We start from the raw sequence: 12720 nt of genomic DNA, 5'->3' as shown, positions 1-12720 counted from the left end.
ACTGCAATTAAGTTCTGATTTTTGTGGATCTTAAAATGTATTTTGAGGCCTCCATTGGATATGCAGACCTTATGGCATTGAAAGGTGTGCACAGATATATAGACAGAGTAGTTGGTGGAGGTTCATTTTTTATGGGTCTGCAAATATGAGAATGTTATTTTATATATTTTTGTATATATATCATCATCATCATCATCTTCGTTTAGCGTCCGCTTTCCATGCTAGCATGGGTTGGACGGTTCAACTGGGGTCTGGGAAGCCAGAAGGCTGCACCAGGCCCAGTCTGATCTGGCAATGTTTCTACGGCTGGATGCCCTTACTAAGGCCAACCACACCGTGTGTGTAGTGGGTGCTTTTTATGTGCCACCTGCACAGGTGCCAGACGAGGCTGGCAAACGGCTACGATCGGATGGTGCTTTTTACATGCCACCGGCACAGGGGCCAGACGAGGCTGGCAATGGCCACAATCGGATGGTGCTTTTTACGTGCCACGGGCACGGGGGCCAGTCAGGGCACCGCTGCCAACAGCCACGTTCGGATGTTTCTCTTACGTACCACCGGCACTGGTATCACAGCTGCAATTCCATTGATGTTGATTGATTTCGATTTTCACTTGCCTCAACAGGTCTTCATAAGTAGAGTTTTGTGTCCCAAGAAGGAAAGGTATGCATAAGTGGACTGGCTACATCCCATGTAGAGGCCACGGGTTATGGTCTCACTTGTCCTGCCGGGTCTTCTCACGCACAGCATACTTCCAAAGGTCTCGGTCTCTAGTCATTTCCTCAGTGAGACCTAAAGTTCGAAGGTCATGCTTCACCACCTCGTCCCAGGTTTTCCTGGTTCTGCCTCTTGCATACACACATAGATGTATATGAATATAGATAGATACAATGACTAAATATATTCAGAAGATAAACACATATGTACAAGCACATAGATATATGTATGCTTTGACAAATAAATTTTCTTTTACATGGAGAATACAAAATGCAGAAGACTAAGAGAGAATGCATAGTTTTTTAACTCGACAGCTGTTTCTGGGAGTTCGGAATTACATAATAGTTTTTTTATGTTTATAATTAGCAGATGGAATGTGCAAAAAAATATGGATATGCAACCTGTCTATGAATATAAAAAAACATTACAATAATACCAGCTTCCTTCATTAGGATGAGAAGATTGGCAGATAGCTGTTCACATTGTGATGCAAGGGATTTAAATGTTGAATGGGAGAATAGGAAGACAGAAGTAAAAGGCAGGGAAAGGGAAGATGCAGAAGACTTAGGGAGGGGGAGTGAAGAGGTAGAGGAAGAGCAATAAGAGATAAGAAATACAAGGCAGGGATAGGGTGGGGAGAGGAGCAATTAAGTGATTGAATAGAAGTAAAAGTTGGGAGTTGAAGGGTGAGGGAGATAGGTCAGTATTGTGAAAGGGAACACACCATTGGTGGGGCATGATGTCAAGCAGATTTTTAATCAATGAGGGATGGTTGAGGTTAAAGAAAACTAAAGGAAGATGCAATGAATGAAGCTGGGAAAAGGAGTGGTAGTAGAGGAGGAGGGCTGCTGAGATATAGAAAGAATATGGGGAGAATGTAGAGGGGCAAATTTTGAAACAAAGAGGAAGCTGGTTATAGATGAAGCCAGAAAGAGGCAAGGAAGGAATTCGAGGATTGATGGTGGGGTAGCACCAGAGGGAGATATTCTCAGTTATGGAAAAAGATACAAAGGAAATAGAGAAAGAGAAGGGGTATGTTGTTAGCATAGCTAAGTAGTAAGTTAGGGCTAAATCATAATTAGGAGATTATAGAGACTTTATGGAATGGGCAAACAAAAATTATAATTTGTGATTATGTCAGAGAACCAATTAAGAAAAGAAGGGTTGTATAGGTGGAGGATAGCAAGCAATTCCTTTGAACACAGTTTATAAACCCAGAGGTTAGTCTTGTACAGGGAAGCCTCACAGACTGTGGATAAGGATAAGGTATAGAGAATATTTCAGGACTTGAAGAAGTGTATGTATGTTGCCAAGAAGATAGAGAGTCTAGAAGCACTATTTGAGAATAAATTCATGTGGATCCAATAGAGGCACTTGACAGGGCCAGCTCAAGGTACCGGAAATTCAGGCAGTCAGCTGGGGTGCCATTAGCTAGATGGTACAAAGGAGGGCATGACAAAGGCATGGAAATTTCCATAACTGTCAGATTGTACATGCGAAGTTCAGCTTGCTTAGGACACCAGCAACCCTAGGACTGGCCCTGGCACTTGAAATTGATAGTGCTACCAATTTGGACCCTAGCCTAGTGGGGACATGGTGTTATTATCCAGCATTTATATACTATATTGTACCGTAAACAGAAGCTTTCAAGCGAACAGAGCTGGAAGACCTTGAAATTGCAGGTTTTCTTTCCAGCAGCAGGTTTAGAATTTATTCCTATTGTGATCTGGTTCATATGGACTGTTATCTCCAAAGAAGGACCAGAGGTGTTATTATTACTGGTGTTGGGCTGGGAGAGGGTGTCACTGTTGTTATGTGTAGTCATGTTGCTAGTAGTAGGGGCAGTAGTACCATGGTTAGTATTATTGAACTGGATAGGATTCCCAAGGGTTGTATTATCGGACTAGTGAGACCATACTCGTGGCCTCTACCTGGTATGTAGCCAGTCGACTTATACATACCTTTCCTTCTTGGGACACAAAACTCCACTTGTGAAGACCCGTTGAGGCAAGTGGAAATCAAATCAAATCAGATATCAGAAATCAGAACGAAAATCGAAGTCGATCAACATCAATGGAACTTGCAGCTGTGATACCAGTGCCGGTGACAAGTAAGCGAACCGTCTGATCGTGGCCGTTGCCAGCGCCGCCCCAACTGGCCTCCGTGCCGGTGGCATGTAAAAAGCACCATCCGTTCGTGGCCATTGCCAGCTTCGCCTGGCCCCCGTGCTTGTGGCACGTAAAAAGCACCTTCCGTCCGTGGCCGTTTGCCAGCCTCGTCTGGCACCTGTGCAGGTGGCACGTAAAAAGCACCCACTACACTCATGGAGTGGTTGGCATTAGGAAGGGCATCCAGCCGTAGAAACACTGCCCGATCAGACTGGGCCTGATGCAGCCTTCTGGCTTCCCAGACCACAGCTGAACCGTCCAACCCATGCTACCATGGAAAACAGACGCTAAATGATGATGATGATGTTGGGGTGAGGTCCAGGAGGATAGATCAAAGGGTCTACCATTGGGAATTGACAGTTAAGTTCTTGTTGCTGGTGATAAATTAATTAATGTCAGATACACTTCCCTACCCTTATTTCACTATGACCATAAAATCAGCCATACCTACATGAAAAAATGTCTCAGAAGATGCTAGTAAGATAATGATATAAAGGCGAGCTGAGAAAGAGGAGGGGCAGGGATGGCTTAACATATGATTATCAACTAAAATGGGCTTAGAATGGAAAACAAAGGAGATCACATTGAGACCTAAGTGTGGGAATTAGGAATACGGGGTGGGGAGGAAATGAACATCTAACTTAGCAAAATTTATCTATTAAAATGAGTTAAAAACCTTTAGAGCTGCAAGGAAGCACAAATGTGCTTTGTTGCAGCTCTGAGGGTTTTTAACTCTTATTTCTAGCACTTAAAGGGCTACCCAGCAACCTCAGTCACAATTAGTATGTGTCTATATATTTTTTTACTTGTTTCAGTCATTTGACTGTGGCCATGCTGGAGCACCGCCTTAAGTTGAACAAATCGACCCCAGGACTTATTCTTTGCAAGCCTAGTACTTAGTCTATTGGTCTTTTTTGCCAAACCGCTAAGTTAGGGGACATAAGCACACCAACATTGGTTGTCAAGCGATGGTGGGCGGACAAATACACATACATACGACAGGCTTCTTTCAGTTTCCGTTTATCAAATCCTCTCACAAGGCTTTGGTCGGCTTGGGACTTTAGTAGAAGACACTTGCCCAAGGTGGGACTGAACCTGAAACCATGTGGTTGGGAAGCAAGCTACGTACTACACAGCCACGCCTGCGCCTACATGTATGATGATGATGATTGCTACATTCTGTCAGAAGAGTGCCATCTTTTTTTTTAACTTGCGTGATTACGTGAACATAAGTAGCTATCTTGCTCAGCTTTCGGCCTGCAGCGACGTTCGCAAATGAGCTATTTAGTTTACTTTTTAGTCCATATGCACTATGGGACACACGATTGCAGAACCAGTTCACAAGCAGCTCGATTTCTTCCCGGCTCATGTTTACTTAGATGGCTGACAGATGAAATTGTTCTCACATTGCATCTTAATTCTTGCAGAGTTTCTGCACTTAGTGTATTTAGGTTCCGCTTATGGAGCGTATATATATATATAATCCAGAGAAGAAGCAAACTCTAAGACGCAGAACAATTAATATTATAGTGGTGTTGTATGACGCTAATTAAATGTTTGTGCTTAAACTTACATCGTTTGAAATAGCTAAATCAGTGAAAAGGAATATAATTTACAAAAGAAATTTTTTTAAAAAATAGGAGAAAGAAAAAAAAACATCATTGCAGCACCATATGCTTCAATTGGCCGCACACCACAAGTTTCATCGGAACCTACAGAAGCAAGATACCCACACACACTTGTATATATATATGTATATATGTGTCTTAAGACTGCACGTTCAATACTACTTATATGGACTTTCACACCATTTAAATGTTTCAAATGAAACATCATTTCAAAAGAAATATATTACGAGGTTATGAAAGAACTTCTAAACATCTTAATGTTTTTTAACTAAACGCAGAACTTCCACGGGTACCGCTAATATCTAATGTGTGTATGAGAGAGAGAGAGAGAGAGAGACAGTGAGAGTGAGGTAGAAAAACTCAAATCATACTTGGTTACGAGTGAGAAGCTTAGAAGATAATTATCTTGAGTTGATAGCAACACTATTGAATCAGGGTGTACGTAGGGGAGAGGTTGTTTCCCTGACAATAAGAAAAGGACACAGAACATCCGTGTAAGTGAATTATTTATAGTACTTAGAAACTTAAAGTAAACTTTCGTTTAGAATATCACCAGACACCCTTGTATGCAAACAAGGATCGGTTGCTGGCATAGCAAATGTTTCCGTGATGAATTATGCCAATGATTTTATGACAGTTAATTTATTAAACACAGGTTTGTCTCGGCAGATCAAATTGTAACATGAATGTACTTTCAGAAACAAGGAAATGATTATGAAATTCACCAAGGATATCAATGACAAGTGAGTAAGCGCCGTGGTAGAGCATTTTACTAAACAAATTTGTTTGAAGCCTAGCCTAATCAATATAAAAAAAAAATGACGAAAACGCGTAGGTGTGGGCAGAAAGGCGGTGAGCTGGCAGAAACGTTAGCACGCCGGGCGAATTGCGTAGCCGTATTTCGTCTGCTGTTACGTTCTGAGTTCAAATTCCGCCGAGGTCGACTTTGCCTTTCATCCTTTCGGGGTCGATTAAATAAGTACCAATTACGCACTGGGGTTGATATAATCGACTTAATCCGTTTGTATGTCCTTATTTGTCCTCTCTGTGTTTAGCCCCTTGTGGGTAGTAAAGAAATAGGTATTTCGTCTGCCGCTACGTTCTGAGTTCAAATTCCACCGAGGTCGACTTTGCCTTTCATCCTTTCGGGGTCGATTAAATAAGAACCAGTTACGCACTGGGGTCGATATAATCGACTTAATCCATTTGTCTGTCTTTGTTTGTCCTCTTTGTGTTTAGCCCCTTGTAGGTAGTAAAGAAATAGGTATTTCATCTGTCTTTACTTTCCTAGTTCAAATTCCACCGAGGTCGACTTTACCTTTCATCCTTTCGGGGGTCGATAAATTAAGTACCAGTTTTGCACTGGGGTCGATGTAATCGACTTAATCCCTTTGTCTGTCCTTGTGTGTCCCCTCTATGTTTAGCCCCTAGTGGGCAATAAAGAAATAAGAAAGTCTGGTCCAAATGTTTGCAAAAGTGAGTTCTGCTCAAGTTACACAAAGCGCCAAATCTGATACACAATTGTTCGTGAAACTCCTTGAATTTAGAAACTTCAAAACCAATATTCATATCACACGAAACTGTTGTATAACATTTATTTTGAGAAATAAAAGTCAAATTTTCAAATCATGTTTTACTATCTGTTACGAAAAGAGATGCAGAAAGACAAAAAAAACGGAAGTGAGATAGTACTCTCTCTCTCTCTCTCTCTCTCTCTCACTCTCTCTCTCTCTATCTATCTATCTATCTCTCGTGCATAGTGGAATAGACTAATATGGGGAATGTGAAGCACACACCAAGAAAGGAAATTGATGGTGATCAAAAGCCATAGTCTATTGCAGCATTCTTTTGTATTAAAGAGACACAAGATTCACCCCCACCCACCCATGAAAAGATTTATGTTCATGACAATATTAAATAATATACCAACATGCGACGTTGGTCTCTAAATTTCTAATGATGTATACTTGGAAGAATTTCAATAGCTACCCATCCATCCTTTCATCTACATACAACTAATATATGTACAAGCATGGTTAACTGAAACAAAATAATCATGCATTTCAACACAAAGAATCTCTTGAGTGACCTACTCGAAACTTCAGAGTAGATTTATGAGGGTCAGCTGAAAAGTTCATTGGCTGACCAAGATACTCTCATGGAATGTGACCAAATGTGGTTTATTTTTCAGCATAGGCCCCCTTGCAGTCAACACACTTTTTCCGTGTTGTAGTACTTGGATCCAATTGGTGAAGAAGCTTTCATCCTGTTGGTCAAAAAAAGTCATCAACTGCAGAAATGTTTTTTCATGATGAGGTACAGATGATAGTCAGATGGGGTCCAATCAGATTAGGGAGGGTGATCAACCAGTTCAAAGCCACAGTCACACACAACAGCCATTGAAACCAAGGAATTGTGTGCTAGAACATTGTTCTGATCAAACAACACCCCTTTCATCAGTTTTCCCGAGCATTTGGTCTTGACAGCTTTTCATAAATGCCTCAGCAAGTTGGCATAGTACTTTCCATTGATGGTGTGGTCCTTTTGCAGATAGTCAATAAACACAATGTCTTTTGAATCCCAAAAAACTGAGGCCATCACCTTCCCTGCAGATGGCCTTCTTTGGAGCAGGTGAGGAAGGGTGTTTCCACTGTCTGGATTGTCTCTTTGCCTCTGACCCAAAGTGATGAAGCCGACACTCATCCTGAGTTAGGAAACATTCAAGGAAACCAGCTGGATCTGCCTCAAACAATGTCAGACTTTTCTGTGATGTGATCAGCCTGATGTGCTTTTGATCAGATGTCAGAAGATGTGGCACCCACTGAGCAGAAACTTTCTTCATACCAAGTTCATTGTGCAGATTATTTATTTCTTTATTGCCCACAGGGGACTAAACACAGAGGGGACAAACAAGGACAGACAAAAGGATTAAGTTAATTACATCAACCCCAGTGTATAACTGGTACTTATTTAATCGACCCCGAAAGAATGAAAGGCAAAGTAGACCTCGGTGGAATTTGAACTCAGAACGTAATGGCAGATGAAATACCTATTTCTTTACTACCCACAAGGGGCTAAACACAGAGAGGACAAACAAGGACAGACAAACGGATTAAGTCGATTGTATCAACCCCAGTGTGTAACTGGTACTTAATTTATCGACCCTGAAAGGATGAAAGGCAAAGTCAACCTTGGCAGAATTTGAACTCAAAACGTAACGGCAGACGAAATACTGTTAAACATTTTGCCTGGCATGCTAATGATTCTGCCAGCTCACCACCCTGCAGAATATTCTCAACTCTCTCATGGGATATGCTAATAGCATTGGCTATTTGATTTATAGCCATCCACCTGTCATCCATCACTATGTGGTGAACACAAAAAATGTTTTCCTCCAGTGTGGCAGTTGCTGGACCTCCAGACCTTAGGTTATTTTCAAGATTCCTTTCCTCTCCTAAGTTAAGCTGCCTACATTTGCATTGTTGATAAAGCTGGAGCGTCATCTCCTAATCTACCAACAATGTCAGCATGAATGTCCTCAGGGGACAAACCATTTTTCTGTAGATACTTGAAAACTCAATGATACCAAATTTTGTTCATTTTCATGAGAAATCACTGGCTATAAGAAACAACTATATTGCAATCATAGCCTTATATGGATATTACAGGTACACTACCAATTTTCCAGTTACTGATAGTTTGTTACCTCTTTTAATCTAAATATATTTATGAGTGCACACATAAATTTCCCGCAACACACCAGACATAAAAGGTATTGTATGTCATTTGCAATCAGCTCAATAACTAGATACCTTTCATTGCTGCAGTCCCAGTGATTTTAAGAAATTCCTAGTCTGTATTACTTTCATATATATGCCAGCTGCCAATCACAGTGCAAGTGATAGTGATTGTATAAAGCATAAAAATGTGTCTATATCAATGCAGGAAGGGTATAGAAAGGTGAGAGAATTTGATCATGGTGTTTCTGTATATAAACTGTGTGAGACATATGGTATTGGTTCATCAACTGTATAACCATATTTAAATTAAAAGGCCAATTCAAGTATTACTTCAAAACCTGCATTAGTATGGCAAAGTGAGATCCATTTTTGTTCCTGCCCAGATCTAAAACAAAAAGTTCTGAAAAATCGGTTGTGTACAATATTATTTTGTAGACATTAGTTTCTATTTCTAACCAGTTTTAAGAGCTTTACAGGACCCCAGACTAATCAATACACTGGCCTCTATAGTATTAATTTACTGAACGCAAGCCATGGCACACATTGATCAGAACTGGACCCCTAGATTCATTGAATCCCAGGGCGACTACCCAGTTTACCCGTATTTTAAGACAGCACAGTTTCTAACAATTTTTCATTTTTTACAAACAAGTTTTGCTGGCTTCTAAAAAATTCTGTCAATCATTTTATGATATTGTATTGTCTTGAGTAGGATGGCAACAATATTGAGTTCAGTGTCTTGTTGTCAACAATAACAAAAGAACACAGAACATCAGTGTGTAATTCAATTATTAATTGTATTTTGAAATTTACAGAAAACGTTTGTTTATTATGTCAGAAGACAAGCTTATATGCAAACAAGGATTGGTTAGTTAATAATAATTGTCTAAAAAATGCTTTATCAGGAAATAATGATAAGGAAAATGTGTTTGAATTTAGAACATTGAGACAGATAAAATGCTGCAAAACATTTTAACTGATGTACTAATGATTCTGCCAGCATACCAGCTTAAATATATAAAGGCTATTAATTGTGAGTGCTAATAAAGAAAATTGCTGAATATAATTAATAAAGTATGGCTGAATCACAAGATCTCAATTTCAGTTCCACCTTGGACAACAGTCATATTCTATAGCCTCAAGTTGTCCCACTGCATGACATTTAGGGACAGTGTCTTCTATTATAGCCTAAGGCTGACCAAAGCCTTGTGTGAGTGGACCTTGTAGATGGAAATTGAAAGAAGCCTGTTATGTGTGTGTGTATTTGTGTGTGTGTGTGTAGACCTGTCAAACCAAGTGAGACCATAGTCATTGGCCAATGTCGGTGTCAAGTCAATGGCACATAAAAAGCAACCACTATACTCTCAGAGTGGTTGGCATTAGGAAGGGCATCTAGCCATAGAAACCTTGCCAAACCAGATCGGAACCTGGTGCAACTCCCCAGCTCACTAGTTTTCAATCAAACCATCCTACACATGCCATCATGGAAAACGGACGTTAAATGGTGATGATGATAATATACCCTATGTGCACCTTGGAATTGCAGAAGTAGATCCAACAATGAACACTCAGTATCGCTAATGACACCTGGTAGCCATAAGTGGGGAACATGCTCTGCAGACAGACTACCTGGGACTTACCCTGAAACAAGGTTTAGATACTGCATTTAATGCCTACATTCTAAACCTTAATTCTTTAAATTCAACTTATATACTTATATGTGTGTGTGTGTCCGTCCATATATATATATATATATATATATATATATATATATATACACATGTGTCTATACATGTATGTGTGTGTGTCTTTGTGTCCGTGTGCTTATGTCCCTGTGACTTAGTGATTCAGTAAAAGAGATTGATATAATAAGTACCAGGCATTAAAAAAAATAACAAGCACTGGGGTTGATTCGTTTGACTAAAATCCAAGGTAATCTGCCAGTATGGCTGCAGTCTAATGACTGAAACATGTAAGTAAAAATAAAAGAAGATACAAATTGCATAAAAAAACTCATCAAATAGATTGTACTTGTAATTAGAGATCCAATCTTGTCACACTGTGTTCACTTTGACTCTGTCTGAAATATATATGTCTGTAGAATACTCAGCTAGTAGCATGCTAATTCAGTGAATCTGAAAATTTAGTTGACCAAACAACTGAATACTCATGAAATTCTTTCTAATCGAAATTCATTTATTTATTAGATAGATAATTTAACCATTTAGCATTCAGATTCCTCTGTCAAATATAATGCTTATTTATTCACATCATTTTGAATTAATCAGGCATTATCTTGTAGCTTCAATATTGCAATGATGTTATTGTATATTTTTAGAGTGATATTGTAGTAGGTGTGATAAGTTGGATCTGGTCAGTTTTAACTCAAAACAGACAGAACATTTTGGCCAGATATGGTTGGTTTAAATGCTAAAGGGTTAAGAAATAATTTTTTCAACGTCAGTTAGTCAGAAGGTGAGCTGTAGTACCCATGGCCTTTCCAAGCCTTTCCACATTGGAGAGACTGATGTGGTTGATAACCAACTGATATTATTGCAGCTGATACCTACTTGCTGTAGAATTAAAAAAAGTCCCTGAAGTGGACTGGACTGGAAGTCTGGTCCAAATGTTCATGACAGAGATCCCACTGAAGGTACACAAAGTATTAGGTTCTATTGATGACACTAAAGACCAAACTGGTCAATATAATCATCATACTAATTTCTAACCTATAATGCATGTGTTGTTAAAGTTACATGCAGTCTTGTACCCATTGGTTGGGCAATTAAAAGTATTTCATCTGAAAATGTTAACACAATAAAGAAGAATCAAAGTGAAGAAGAAATCAATGTAACAAAGATTACTAAAGGAGGAGGACATTTCATATATTTGGCTTATCTGTGTGGGTAAGAAGCTTGCTTCCCAGCTGCTTGGTTTCAGGGTCAGTCCCACTGCATGGTACCTTGAGCAAATGCCTTCTACTATAGGCTGATCAATGCTTTATGAGTGGAGTTGGTAGAAAGGAACTGAAAGAAGCCTGACTCATGTGTGAGTTGATTTTTTTTTTCTTGTCTCAACATTGCAAGACAGTTGTAAATGAGTGTCACTGTCATACAAGTGGTGTCCATTGTTTCTATGCTTCTACAAAAAAAAATGTCCAGCCTTGGGGAAAAAATTATCATACTTGGAAAGAAGTGAGGATTGGCAACAGAAAAGGCACTCAGCTGTAGAAAATCTACTGCAACAAATTCCATGCAAACATTGGAAAGTGGACATTAAATGATGATGATTTTTTTCTGATTGTTTTGTAGACACAAAAGGGTTGAGTTAGAGATGGAGATGGTATGAAGTTGAGGAATTAAAGGAACTGGCTTTATTGAGTCAGTGTAAAAAAAAAAAAACACAACTTGTTTTCAAGATTAAAAAAGATTTTAGAAGTCAGTCTTTAACTTCCTTTTCACCATTTCATTACCAAACCTGGTTGAAACTGGCTCTGGCTCTGTAGTACAAATGAATTAAAATCTTCCACCAAACCTTAGTCACAATTTATGTTCCTAACAGTAGCTTAATGATAACTAAGTTATTTTACTAAATTCTTTGTTATATTTTAAAGTAATCGAAAGAAACACAGAGCATCTCAAAATAAATACAGTAACAAAAGGGTTAATAATGTCAAATGGATAAGTGATAAATATTTCCTTGTTTAAAGTGTTAACCTATTTCAAGTAACACTCCTAAGTGACTGAGCACAAATTAACAGCACTTAGATGAGCTGGTCATACAGAATTTTTTTTTTTCAAATAAACAATAAAATGCCTCTTATCAAATTGAACTCAAGATTGATGATTTACTTGTGCAATCCATAAACACTCAGCTGTTTCATTGTTGAAGAGATGTGACAGTCACAAAAGACCACAGAACATCAGATTTATTAATCGTACTTTGATATTTACAGAAATATTTGTTTGTATTATCAAAGGACTGTCTGGTTGCAGATAAGGACTGGTTAACAATAACAGTCTTGAAAATGCTTAGTCAGAAGTTAATGCCAATAATTTTGTAATTACTTTTAGGCTATTGAGAGTAAGTTTGCATTGGCAAAAAATTTGTAATATAAATACACATTACACATCATGAAGAAATACAATATTTATTACAAACTTTTTTAATGCTGAGTGTTGTGGTAAAGCATTTTAATGAACAAACTAACAATATCATTAATACAGCAGATAGATATTAATATTAGTTTCAAATTTCAGCACAAGGTCTACATCAACCACTGTGCTCATTTAGTACTTATTTTATTGACCCCAAATGGATGAAAGGAAAAGTTGACCTCAGCAGAATGTGACTTCAGAACACAGAGATGAATGAAATGCCACTAAGCATTTTGTCTGGTGCAGTAATAATTCTGCCAGTTCGTTGCCTTAGACAGGTATCAATATTAAAATATTTCCATTTTATTAT

This window comes from Octopus sinensis, linkage group LG3 (genome assembly GCF_006345805.1).
Source record: "Octopus sinensis linkage group LG3, ASM634580v1, whole genome shotgun sequence".
Lineage (NCBI taxonomy): Eukaryota > Metazoa > Mollusca > Cephalopoda > Octopoda > Octopodidae > Octopus > Octopus sinensis.
Note: the sequence above shows the minus strand (reverse complement) of the source record.